The 12,322-nt window shown below is 40.2% G+C and overlaps 1 pseudogene; it reads right to left on the bottom strand.

Annotated features, from left to right (window-relative positions):
• Positions 1-4,415: 4,415 nt before the first annotated feature.
• LOC129236189 (uncharacterized) lies at positions 4,416-4,887 on the bottom strand (annotated as a pseudogene).
• Between the last annotated feature and the right edge of the window lie 7,435 nt (positions 4,888-12,322).

Raw genomic sequence — 12,322 nt, 5'->3', positions numbered from 1 at the left:
AGAGCAGCCCCTTCCTTTCCTTCCCGGTTTTTGCTCTTGGTGTACGAGGGGACTCGCCAAAGTCTCGTGCTGATACCCGGATTCTGGGCACGTAGACAGGATAAGACATCCGCCGTAGACAGGTCTGGATCCGGAATCCAGCAGATGACCTTCCTGAGGGGTACACTCTCCTCGCTGTAAACTGCGAAGCGAGTGGTCCACTGACAGCTGTGCTGGACTTTTTGTCGAGGCACCGATAGGGACGTGGCTCAGCAGAACCTTTTCCCGCCACATTGACTGGCGCCAAGACCGCGCCCGTACCTGGGGGGGTCGTGGCTCGGCCATTGGCGGCAGCTGCATGACAGGGAGGTGTACCGCTTTCGGCCACCCTCCTTTTCCGCTTACCTCGAGAGCGAGACAGCTTGTGAGCGCTCGTGCCCACCGAGGATTCGGTAGCTGCCGTGGGTGTTACTTCCGCTGACCGAGGTCTTTTGGAAGACATAGACGCAGAAGGGCCGGCAGAGCCACATGAGGATTTCTCCCGCATGAGCCTTGCCCACCGCTTTCTTCTATCCATCTTTGCCACGCTCTTCGATTTCCCGGCTTCTTTGGGAGGTCGTGCAGCCACCGAAGAGACCTCACAACTCAGGCCCTCCGAAACAGGGAAACTTTTTTCAGACTCTAGAGGAGAGGAGATTGCGATAGCAACCCCCGTCTCCTCCAGGATGCGCTCTCGCTCATAGAGTTGAGAGACTTGGGTAATGGTTGGGGCCTCCAGAATCCATGCCCCTGCCGCCGAAGCGGATGGATTGCCACTCGTGTGGGTTCTACCTGGAGTAATATCCACTGTGTTGTCCATTACCAAGGATGGTTTTTATTCGGGACTCCTCCCTAGCCAGTTTGGTTCGCGGATGGCACCCTGATTCTGTGCCAACTTTGAGTCATCACTCGAGTGTTGAACCCACCCCATCAGGGAAGGCCACTCGTGTTATGTCAGGGATTCCCTATCCACCACCTGGGACGAGCCCGATGGGAGATCAGGCAACTCCACACGGGTTTTTTTTTATTCATGCCATTCGAGATTTTTCGTCCATTTTGTATTTCTTGGTAAACTCGGCTATAAAATCCTCGTTTGCTGGTGCATAGAGTCGATATACTCTTCATAGCTCCACGGCTAGAGTTTACGCTTAAACTTGTGTAATATGTTGTGGTTTGCATCATATTCATCAAGTAACTCGGGCTTGTGGCTGTTGGCATAGGCTGCGACTGTTGTATTACTGGATTGCGCATAATAATAGAACTCACGAGGAGCCAAAACACAGTGTAAATAATGAATTTGCCTAATATGTACGTCGTGTCGAGTTTTAATACCCATAGGAATGTTGATTAGAGTCTACACTGGTGTCCTGTATGTGCGATACTTCCTGTTGTTTTGGTAGGCCTGAGGAAGTTTAAAGCACATACAACAAGCATATACAACCCATACAAAAATTAAAAAAAAATGTTTTTTAATTTAAATAATTAAAAAAATGGCGCTGAATTTGACCCTCCCAAAAAATTGGACTAAAATTCGGCCAGGTCACGTTGCACCTGCATGTGCTGGGAAAATTCCTTTTTTTGGTTGATGCGCCGTCATCCTTTATTGTAGCGCGTGAAGTGTCCTTTATCCGTGGGATACAACTTTATGAAATGTTCGCATTATGATATTTGATATTTCATATACGTAATGTATGATATGTTATATTCAACGTAAAGGCAAATACAAAGTTAAGGCATCTTAAACTGATCCGCGCGACGTGGTACATTATCAAATTGCGAGTGCCATTGCCCTGCAGTTGTTAGGCACAGATATATACTTGTGATAGAGTAGATGAGAGAGGGCCGCGTTTATGTTGACTGCGCTGACTGTGCTGCTTTCGTTTTCTGCATAACCAAACAATTAGATTATTTGCAAATTGTACTTCACTTGAGTGTGGTTGAAATAACAATGAGTTAAGGTGGGCCTCTTATCAGTGGCTTCAAAAAGGTGTTTTTTCTCAATTTTTTTTTTTGAGGCGAAAAAAGCGACACACAGGAATAATCTTTTGCATTTATTTGAAGGAAGGATTAAAGAGTAATAAACAATTTTTTAACATAAATAAAGAAACCAAAATGGCGGACATATGAGGGATCTCGCACAGCTTCTCTTTGCGTGCTAGTAAAATGACGTGTAAGATTGCGGTCGTAGTTTTCACCTGAAACACTAAAGAAAAATATTTTCTTATTCAGAAGGCTTTCAAAGTCTGGTCAAATACACTTTTTTATAGATATTTTTTAGGAATTTTTTTTAAGACAATAAAATGCTATCCTTTTGATTTTATAGGATGTTATTATTGACATCAAATAGTATACAAAAACAATTTTTTTGACATTTTTTTGTAGTAGTGAAGGTAGTAGTCCGGTGTAACGACCGAAATTTCGATGTTTTCTCATGAATCTTTTTTAAAAAGAAAATAAAATGCGATCATTTTAAAGTTTTTACATGTTTTTATTGGTGATTTGAAGTATATAAAAAAAATTTTTTAAAGTTAATTTTATATTAATTTTTTTTTAATTTTTGACGAAAGTGGAGTCCTTAAAAAAAAGATGAGTTGGTTCGGTGAAACACACAACCTTCCAAAGTCAAAGTCCAAGGTTCCAAACAAGGTCCCGAATCTAAAATATACATAAAAAAAAAAAAAAAAATGGCGGACTTGTGATAAAAGTTCTCAAAATCTAATTTTTTTTCTTCATAAATTGTTTAAATTAAATAGTTTATTATTAAAAAATTAAATGTTTTAAAGGTCCGGGATCTAGATATGTGTGCCTAGAATAACGGGTTAAATTTTTAGCCAAATCGGTTGAATAGTTCAATTGCAGGCATAAAAACTTCCTCAGGTTCAACTGCACTCGTATCATAAAGGCTAGAAAGCTTCGATAGTTTTAGCTCTTTATGAAAATGTTCGTATTGATATAATTGTACTATATTAAAACGTCTAGTCCTTTTTGCCAGTACATTTTTGTGATGTCCATTATACCTGGAATAGCATCCAGAGACTTTGGAACGCGGTTTTTCTCCTCAATCACGTTGTCTTCTGGGATTACTTTTACTTCGATAGCAGCATTTTTGAACAAATCGGCGAATTCTGAGGCTGTTCTAACATCATTACCCATCAAGACATGTCTGTCAGCTGTTCTTTTTAGGTATCCTCGTACACCATCCATTGGGCCTTTACCATAACCAGCCTCGCTAAAAGTCCAAGTTGATTTTGTCACTTGTTGAAAATCGTCAATCAATGTTTTTATCCAAAGAGTTACAGTTGTTTGGTTCCGGTATTGCGATGTTGGTCCGTCAGAGTAAATATGAACTGTGTCAATTTGTTTGTTTTCCAAAATTGTTATTAATATTTGCTTCATATGAGCCCATATGGCATGTGCTTGGTGATCTAAATTATCATTTACTGTAGCAAAAGATTTTGATTTTAAATCACTGTTACCGCTTCGCAAATAATATACGCCTGTATGAATAGATAACACTAGTTTACACCAAAAATGGACCTGGACCAAAAGGTGTTTTTTAAACTAATTTGAGGTCGCTGAAACCAAAAATGAATTTTTTTTTTCAAAGAACGGTTTCCGAGATGTTCCCAAAAAACCTATTTTTGGGCAATAGTGCAGTTATTACCTGCAATATCGAAAACAGTGCGCGCCATTTCTTTGAAAAGCATAAATTTCGAAAGGCACACTTATCGCTCGCCTTGTTCATCACTTTCAGCCCCCAAATTCGGAGGAAAAAAATCCAAATGACTGTGAAGTAGGTGCATTTTTAACGACATGCGAACACCTATTAACAAAAACAAAGTTAATTGTAAATTTTCCAATAATTTTCCAATCAATTTATATGATAAACTAGCATTACCCAGTGGGCTTCGCACCACCATAGATGAAATGTTTTTTTATATTGAATCGTCTGGCGTGCTCCCCAATTGGTGTTTTATCGGCTTTTATTATGATTTTGTGGCCATCGGTGGGCATCAGATCGAGTGCCACTTTGAACAATTTCACCAATTCATTGTGTTGACGGAACATTGTTTGCAATTCATTCACGATTGATCTTCTCGTATTCGTCGAAATTGCACAGCGCTGATCTAATTCACGATTCTCATCACCAATAAAATATATTTGCAAAAATTGATGGTCACCATCTGGGAATGGTAGCAAAGACCCAGCTCTATGGTATATTTGACCTTGAATCTGTACAATTCGAGAAATATATGTAGATAACGGATCTGAATTTTTAAAAACATCGAACACAGGGACGGCACATAAATTAAATATGATATTGTTTATTCCAAACGAAGTAATAACCTTAAACGTCGGCATAAATCCGTCTCTTATAATATTTGTAGCTCCAAAAGATGTCATTTGAAAGCATGAATTGTATTTTTTAATGTTTAAGAGGAAATGCTTCGACGTTGGTGAATTGCCAAAAACCAATGAATGCAAAGGTTCTGGCGGAAGTTCTAGCACCGGCAATTTGACTTTCCCACCAGCACAGCACATACCAGGCGTTTCGTTTCTGAATTTAATTGCTTTGCAATGTATACATTCTATATCCATTTGGCCAATGTAGGCATGCATGCTGTAATCAATGGTGGCATCGTAATTGAAAGCCGCGCGTTCCATTTGACGTATATCATAAACGGACGTAGGCCCACGACGGTTTCTTGGTGCTTCACTATTAACCGACTGATTTCTCCATATTTGTCGTTGTGTTTCCACTTAATTTCGTCGAACACGATCTTCTTCACTTTGTGATCTTCGATTTAACGCTGTAGCATTTGATTGACGTGAACGTATACCAATGTTTGCTCGTCTTGCACGTGGCATTCTTTCAGTACAGTGAAAATTATTTCAAGTCATTTTGGACGAAAATATATAAAAATAAATTTAATTCAAGGTTCAATGTGTGTAAGTTATATGTATTCAACTTCCCTCTGGAGCAGTATTGATGCCTTGGTCCAGCGGCGGGTGTTGCTGACACGTCTCAAGTTATATGTATTCAACTTCCCTCTGGAGCAGTATTGATGCCTTGGTCTAGCGGCGGGTGTTGCTGACACGTCTCAGCCACTTCTTAATTCAATTAGCTTTAGGATGTTTATGTTGGGAGACTTGACTTCGTCCCCTTGTTGGACTATTGGCCTTGTGGCTCAACAGTGTAAATTAATAGATCAAATATTAACGGCGGCGTGCCGGAGTAAAGCCAATCGTTCTTTATTGAACAATTGTCTGGACAAAACTGATTATAAGAATGTAAGTGAATAAAAGACTAAAGCTAAGTACATAAATGGAAACATGAATCTAAACCTAAATACATAATAAGTACATAAAGATCATGCCATGGGTTTGTGTGTGGTCTGTAAAACCGACTCAGCATATTCGATCAGAATTCCAACGCTTGCGACATAACGGAAACGGCTGGCCGTTGCTCCGACTCACATTACTTTGTTTATGTTGCATATGTGGTCGGGTTCAACGACATTGTTTGCGCGCGGGTTGCTCGGTGAATTCATTGCGAGGGAAGTTCGATGACTTGGCTGTTAACTAGCCCCCCTTTAAGATTGTTGCCGTCCTCGGTGACACTTAACTCCTTTACCATTTCTTGCAATTTGATGGAAGATCTTCTCCGGTACCAACATTGATAGATGATGCCAATACAGCCAAAGGCAAGGCTGAGTGTTACACCAACCATGAACCAGACTCTGGGAGTCCCTCCGGAAAACATATCGTCTCTTAACTTCTGAATTATATGCAGATTGTGCTCATTCATCCTTTGTAACATTGGTAGGCTGAGCACTTGGTCGTGTCCTGTAATATTCAGCAATGGTGACGCCACGATGCCTGGACTCTTGTTTACAACACCATTGTAGTTAATGTATGTGGTCTCGTTTATAGTCGCAATACGTTCAAATGTGATGAGATGCGTGCCTTCAATTGTCATCACTGGGCCGTCATCTACTCTTACTCTTGCTGATAGTTCGTTGACAACGATTATTCCTTCGTCTAATAGGGTAATCGGTTCCAAGTGGCTTGGCTGTGTGTGGCATAACGCTGAGCCTCCGGAATGTAATCCGCTGGCGCATGTGTCGTAAGCAGATTTCTTGCAGAACGTCGCAAAGTTGGTTGTAGCGCATTCTGTCACAGCTAGGACTCCATCGTCGCATTCAGCTACTATGTCATCATGTACTTGCAGAATGGTGTTATTGTGGGCAACAGGATATATCATAACCTTCTTACAAATAGTCTTAACATTAGGATATTCAATTATTATGTGGATTACTCTATTTGATTGAAATATTTTTATATTTGATACTGCCATTAAACTAACTATTGGGACCTCTGCGAGCTGTTCGGTAAAAATTGATTTTAAATCTTCGTGGTCGAGAATTGCGGGGTTTATGATGTTAGATTTGGCGAGCGTTATAGTGAGCATAAGGTTTTGGATTTCAGTGGTTAACATTCTATTTCGTGCAAGTAAAGTTTCATACAAATGAGGAGAGTCTACGAACTCGCCTTTTTTGTCTTTAATTAATTTATTTACTGCATCAGTTAAAAGGTTAATTTGTTTCTGTGCTTCAGTGATTACTATTACTTGTCTGTTGTTTGATTCTATGAGCTCGGCTTCGGTAAGTTTAATCTTTTCTAAGTCTGATGCATCAGGCGTACCTGCAACGATTTTTAAAGCTGTTCCTAGAAAGTCTAAACTTCTGGCCATTCTATGGTGTACCGTTAAGCTAGATAAAATATTCTGAATATGGTCGATATCTACATCTAACAATTTTCGCATGTGTCACTGAGGGAAAAGTTTTGATAATTTAATTGTATCATCTATAATGCTCACTAAATTAGATAAATTTGTAGAATGTCTCACGTAACTATGTTGTTCCCATACAAAAACGTTTCCGTCCAATATCGGAATGTAGCTTGCGTGCGAGAAATCGGTGATGCGTGCGTGAGTTGTGGATAAGAGTATGAGGGTCACTCCGATGAACCTGTATGAAATGATTAAACTGAATTGTAGTAATCTTATGCGTTAGAATCTGTAAGAATCTTATGCGTTATGACCTATGTTTACCTCACATTGTCCTTATGGACCACCCTCCCCTTAACAAGTATAGACGTTCCCAGGTCTGCTTGTACGGCGCCCTCTGTGCACAAGGGAGATAGTTTGTTACCTAATCTTTTGTTATTTTTGAGGTAAACTTTTTCTCCTACATCAAACATCCTGTTCTGTCTGTTCGGGTTGCATCTAGCTAATTGATCTTGCTGAGCTTTTATTAGCCGATCTTTGATTTTTTGCTTAATTTCGTCCGGTATAGAGTGAATTACATCAAGTGGTTTTTGTTCTGTTACTGAATGTATGGTTTTATTATATTCTATTGTTGCTCTCATGATAGCCTGAACTGTATCGCTAACTTTTTTATCCAACTTTAAACACCTTGCGATTTCTATTAATGTACTGTGGAAACGTTCCGCTTGCCCATTGAAACAGCTATGTAATGGGGGGGCGTTTACAACGTCAATGTTAAACTGATTTTTTAACAATGAAGTGATCGTTTCGGAATTAAACGCTGGCTCATTGTCGCAATAAACGGTTTTTGTGTTAGGAAATGTATTAATTATAAGTAAAATGGGGTGAACAATATCGACTATTGATCTAGAAGGTAAGGGCTGGACGACGGTGAATTTGGAAAATTTATCGATGCAAGTCAGGAAAAGTTTCTGATCGGTAGAAAATATGTCAATGTGTAACATTTCTCCGACAAATGAGGGAATTGGCGTCTTCCCGAGTTCTTATTTTTGGGGTGTCGGTCGTACTTGGCGATAGCGCAAACTTTGCAATTTAGTACAACCTCGTTAGCCAATTTAGTCATTTTTGGGAAGTAGTAGTCCCGAAGTATCTGTTTTACGTTTTCTTGTGCCGCTCTATGCGCACGATTATGTTCGGTGTTGACTATTTCTACCTGTTCGTCTTTGTTAGTGATGTCTGACACTATTCTTTTGCAATGCCAGAATTTGGTTGTAGGGAAAATTGAAACCAGCTCATGTTGAAATCCAGCTAAAGTTGTGAGTTCGCAATAAAACGCGTTTACATCATCGGGGTTCACAGCAAGTTTTAATGTTTCTATGAGATTAATTTTATCTGTAAATTGAATTAAGTGACGGGTTTTTTTGCCAAATAGAATAAGTCTTCGATGCAACGAATAACGTGATTCTTCCAAAGTTATCTGTTTTCTATAACAATTTAGGGGGTTATCAGTTGTTTGTATAGTGTATGTAAGGGATACCTCACTGTGAATAGTGGCTATGTCTGATCGCGTTTCGTCTTGGAGAGCGTTAAGGGAGGGGTCTAGGGTTTGACTTTCAAAAAATCGATTTTTTGGAAATAGCTATTTCTTATAGTAAATCATCTCAAAAATATTGTCCCAAAATTCCAGCTCAATCGGAGTAAACCTTTTGGAGTTATAGACGTTTTTGTCCCCACTCCTCTGCGACAGCTGCGAGCGGAGCGTGTTTTTCAAACGCGTTTTTCTCGAAACCACTTTTTCAAAGTCCGTGACTATTAGAACTTCAACAATATTTAACCGATCCTTTTCAAATTTGGTATACAGCTTCTATATATAAAATACCTCCCCCCCACGGAGAGATTTTTCACTTTTTTGTTTTACATTAAGGGCGGTTTCCACTTATACAGCGAAAAAATCAGTGAAAATCGCACTTTTTGCTTCAAAAACGCGCTGGCAACGTAAAAATGAAAAAAAAAAAAAATCATAGCCCGTGGGGGGGAGGTTTTGGTGATAATTTAACCAAATAATTCTGTTTTTTTTATTTCAGGTGATTCTACAACTAGATACGATAGTCACCGCAAATCACCTTTTGGAAAAGGCGTTTTCGGAAAAGTTACCTCACCGGCTTATTTCCCGATATTTTCTTAAAAAAATTTAGTACAATATTGTTGAAATGATGCTTTATAATGTACAAAAAGTTTAAATACATTTTCACTATTCATATCCCTAAAGCAAAGTCTCAAAAATTTATTAAAAAAAATGCTCAAACCCTAGACCCCTCCCTTAAGCTCTTGCCTAGATAAGGCATCTGCGACAAAGTTTTCTTTCCCTGGCTTGTAATGCAATTGGGCGTTATGTTGTTCAATAAACGCCTTCCACCTCTTGATTTTCGCATTCGTATTTTTCTCAGACACTGCGAACGTGAGAGGTTGATGATCTGTAAATATATGTAGCTCTCTTGTACCGTAAAGGTAATTCTGTAGTTTGCCGAGGGCCCATACAATCGCCAACAACTCTCTTTCGTTGGTAGCATAGTGAGTTTCGCACGTTTTTAGCGTTCGGGAGATCATGGTGATGGGTCTACCGCCTTGAGATAATACTGCTCCAATGCCATTTGCAGAAGCATCTGTAGTCAAGTCAAAAGGTTTTTTGAAATCAGGGTACATGAGCATAACATCTTCTGATGCTAGTATGTTTCTCAATCGGTTAAAAGCGTCGCGTTGAGATTCGTCAAATTGGACTGCTATTTTCCTAGACATGTGTTTGCTTACAGTGCCGTTTTCGCCTTTTAGTATATTAGTCAAGGGTCTTGCTATGGCTGCAAAGTCTTTGATAAACACCCTATAGTAGCTGGCTAGGCCTAGAAAAGATCTCAGAGAGTATAAATTTTTTGGTTCAATGTACTCTTGGATCGCCTTGACTTTTTCTGGGTCTGTCTTTGCTCCCTCGCTAGTAACAATGAAGCCTAGATACTCGACACTTTCTTTAAAAAATTTCGACTTTTCCTTGGAGATTCTCATGTTAGCATCGCAAAGTTGCTGAAGTATTATATCGATATGGCGGACGTGGTCTGCGGCATTTTCAGAGAAGATAATTACGTCATCCACATAGACATAACATATCTTTCCGATCTGTTCTCGCAAGATATCGTCGATTGCTCTTTGAAAAATGCTTCCCGCATTTTTTAGACCAAAGGGCAAACGACAGAATTCGTATTTTCCGCCATTTATCGAGAAGGATGTCTTTTCACGATCGTCCTCCGCTAGGTAAATCTGGTGCGTTAAACTTAGCCTTTCCGAGGTTAGCTAAGATTACCTGGATACTCGGCATCGGATATCGGTCGGCGATGGTCTTCTCATTTAGTTTTCTAAAGTCAATGACCAGCCGTTTATTCTTATTTCCGTTGGAATCTATTCCTTTCTTATCAACAACCCAGACTGGGCTATTATACGCAGATCTTGATGGCCTTATGATGCCATCTTTCAACAACTGTGCGACTTCGTTGTTTACAAAATCTGACACACCTACTGGGTATGGATAGGGCTTTGAATATACCTCCTTATTGTCTACAGTCCGGATCCTGGCGACGACTGAAGTATTGTAAGGCAGTGCCTCGTTAGAGGTCGCGAATGCACTAATTCTCTTCAGTATCATTTTCTTGAATTCGCCTTTTACGGAATTTGGGACTACGATATCATCGACACGTGTAAAGTTCACGTTATCGCACGGATGGTGATTGAGTATTTCCGAAGTATTACCGTAGTTTATGCTGTTTTCCATCAGGTCAATAGTTACCCCCGCCTGCGTGAGCAGATCGAAGCCTATTATAGCATCAAAGGTGTCAAGGGTATCTAATATGAAAAACGTGGCAACTTTCCCAAAAATTACTATTGAACATTTCTTTTGAATTTTACTGGACCCGTGAATGGAGTTCACAGTAAAAGGGGTGTCGACCGGTGTTACGTTTTTTAACTCCTTTACGGGTTTAATGTAACTTTTTGCCGCCCCGGTGTCGATAAGGATCTTTAATGTTTTGCCAGCCAATTGACGCTCGACGAACGGCAATCGGGAACGATCTCTAAAAAATTCAATAAATCGTTGTCCTCGGGTTCGCCACTTTCGTCATCTATTTCAGCACGCGCAGTTTCGGCCATTTCTTCGTATTCTTTCTCGTCTTCGGTAGGCGCTCGTTGCGTAATATTGTTAATCTTTTGGCGCCTATAGCCTGACGTGCGTTCTGAAGTGTTATGCCTTTTGCGAGCCCCGTCTTGTGTAGAATAGGCCTGTGGCTTTCCCCAATTGGTCTGTTGTCTTAACTTGGACATCGAAGGATCAACGTCCATGGGTTGAGCCTGATACTTTGATTGTGGCTCTTTGTCATTCGCTAGCGTTTTAGGGTCAGCTTGCTGTGCCCTGCTTTGGCCTTGATTTCCCACAAAATGTGGATTTCTTTCCTGGCCCCTGCCTTGTCTAGCTTGGTTACGATTGCCAAATCTAGTATTATCGCCGCTATGGTTTCTTTCTTCAATTACTTTAGCATAAGATGCAGCAAATGCGCTTCTTTCGATGCTATTTTCAGCCTCACGGGCCACTGCTAATGCAGATGGCAAATCCTTGGGCTTCGCTGGGATTACTAAAGATTTTAGGGGCCTCCTAAGTCCTGCCATGAAAGCGTGTAGTGCATCGTCTCTAATTTCTGCACAAAGAATGGACGCAGCTTGCTCGTCATGAGTCATTACTATTTTATTTGTGACCAGAGTGAGCTTCTTTTCTACCTCATTGTAATATTCCATTAAGTTTAGGTCACCCTGCCTAACCAGTTCTAGTTGCTGCCTAAGTACGCGCAAGGATGTTTTGTCTGCGTACGAGCAGTCGAGCCTAGCGATAATGGCGTCAAAATTAAGCACTGTATTGTGCGACGTAAGGATGGCACGAGCTGGACCAGTTACTTTGTTTTTTAAAATGGCCACAGCCTCGTAATGCGCCTCGCTGCCTACGTATCTTTTGAAAATCTCATATGCGTCTATAGCCGCCTGTCGCCACGACACGTATTCCTCATGATTTCCATTGAAGTTAGGCACTGATTTTACAATGTCTAACTTCACCTCACTGTTTCAAGTTCCGCTCGGAACTCGTCTTTTAGTCTCCTCTCTTGTTCGAGGAGCGCACTGTTTACCGCACCTTCTATTAACGCTTTTAGTAATGCCGGCTCCATTCCTAATTGATCGTTTCTTCCTGGCCTAAATCCTATTTCTTGCTCTTCGTCACTGTCGTACTCTATCTTTATATTTCTATAAGCCCAAGTCATGAGCAGCCAATGAAGCGAAAATATCAACTTGTTTCTCTTTTTTTTTTTTTTTCTTTTTTTTTTTTTTAACAAAAAAAACTGCACTTCGTCAATTTTTCGCGACTATACCGTAATGCTCACTTTCGCATTGCCAATTTATTCACAATTTTTTTTATTTAAAATAGTTTTT

This window comes from Anastrepha obliqua, chromosome 1 (assembly GCF_027943255.1).
Source record: "Anastrepha obliqua isolate idAnaObli1 chromosome 1, idAnaObli1_1.0, whole genome shotgun sequence".
In the NCBI taxonomy this organism is placed as follows: Eukaryota; Metazoa; Arthropoda; class Insecta; order Diptera; family Tephritidae; genus Anastrepha; species Anastrepha obliqua.
The sequence above is the reverse complement of the archived record's forward strand: the minus strand, read 5'-3'. Positions and strand labels throughout refer to the sequence as shown.